The sequence below is a fragment of the Hibiscus syriacus genome, unplaced genomic scaffold (assembly GCF_006381635.1).
Source record: "Hibiscus syriacus cultivar Baekdansim isolate YM2019G1 unplaced genomic scaffold, ASM638163v2 tig00110239_pilon, whole genome shotgun sequence".
Classification (NCBI taxonomy): Eukaryota; Viridiplantae; Streptophyta; class Magnoliopsida; order Malvales; family Malvaceae; genus Hibiscus; species Hibiscus syriacus.
This window is the reverse complement of record NW_024062641.1, coordinates 579,897-581,680: the sequence shown is the minus strand read 5'-3', so window position 1 is coordinate 581,680 and position 1,784 is coordinate 579,897.

Genomic DNA, 1,784 nt, shown 5'->3' with positions numbered 1-1,784 from the left:
TGACGACTTGGCGGCTGTTATGGTTATCTTTGCTTCCTGAATATTTCAATTCTTTTGTTGGTCAGAAGCATATAAGTTTTCCTGGTAAAATATTTTCTACAAAAAGTATTTTCAACAGAGTGAGAAATTCGAAGGGGCTGATGATAGGTGATTAGTATTTTGAGCCCGTGGTTTCTGAACTCTATATGATGGCTTGCATTAGGGGTGTACATTTTCGATATTATTTGATCTGAAATTTAAAATATCTCAAAATTTAGGTTTCTAGAATTCTGAATCCGATCCTAAAAGTTTAGATACTTAATTTTTCGGATTGGATATCAAAATATCTAAATTTGAATTTTATAACTTATTTTGACACACAATATTTATATTTAGATCCAAACTTAAAACTTAATTCGACACACAATATCTGAATATCTTCCATACCTCAATTTTATTGATATATATTTAATTAGTCACACACAACAAACAATTAAACATCCTAATTCTTAAGTGGATTAGTGTCTTAGTGATTACTCACTAATTAGGCCAGAGATTGTTTGAACTCTAAAGGTTCAATTTTTATTAGAATTTTGTGTAATCTAAAATTAGAATTTAGGTGATCATTATTTGGTTTGATTATTTATTCTTTTAATATCTAAAATTTTAGATTAAATTAATATATTGGATTGGTTGGATCAAATTTTTTTACACAGCTGGCTTTGCATGTGCAAAAAAAAAATCTTATTTGCTTTCAATGCTTTAAGCTAACACACCCATAAAAAAATTCAATGGCATGAGATATCTGTATCTGCAATTTTTCCTGGGGAAAAATATATAGGGTCTAAACAACAAGGTATTGAATATGATATTTAACATCACAGTGTTACCTAAAATTTATGTCAAAGCATACCATTAGACCTAAAATAGTCTGTGCATAGAGATTAGATCTCAAATTGAACTACTATAATTGCAAGTTACCTACAATGTCAAAGCAAGTGGAGGGGAGTTGTGCTTAAAATACTTAAATCTTGTTTGGTGACTCTGATTGATTAATCAAGGTGTTTGATCGAGTCAAGATTCTGTGTAGAACCTGACGTTCTCTAGAATGCAAATTACTCGTCTCTCAAAATTTAAAGCTGACGGGTATGGATGAGCCTAGACAGTATTGATTCACTTTCTTTTTCTCTGGGTTGAGTCGACCACGTATTATTTTGTTTTGATTTTCTGAGCTGAACTTGATGTTGCGGAAGACGACTATCGGATAGAGTAAAATCGCAATTGATAATTTGAGAAAATAAAAATAAAAATAAAAAGAGACACAAAATTTACGTGGAAAACCCCTAAATAAAATAGGGTAAAAACCACGGGCAACGGTAGAAGAATATTACTATGAGAAAATAGGAATTACTTCTCTCGATCTACCAAGGAGAAAACAATGATAATTCTCTCTTGATAAAAAGGAGAAAATAACTCTTAAGAAACTCTCTAAATTCTCTTTAGTATTGGAAGAAAGCTAGAATATTTTGGGATTGTTTTGAAGCTAAATGAGCTAGGGTATTTATAGTTGAAGTCTTAAGGACTAATTTGTAAATACCCTAAATTATAATGACTAAATTTAAGCTTTTACCATTTTATTTTTCAACAATTTGGTTACCTAAATTTGACAATATTAATTGCCCAAAACTATTTTTTCAGCTACCTTTGAAAATTGCATCATTCGGTGCTTACCTTTTCTTGTGGAAATTTCAACAATCTCCCACTTGAAGATTTGATTGGAACAAAATAGGGTAAAAACCACGGGC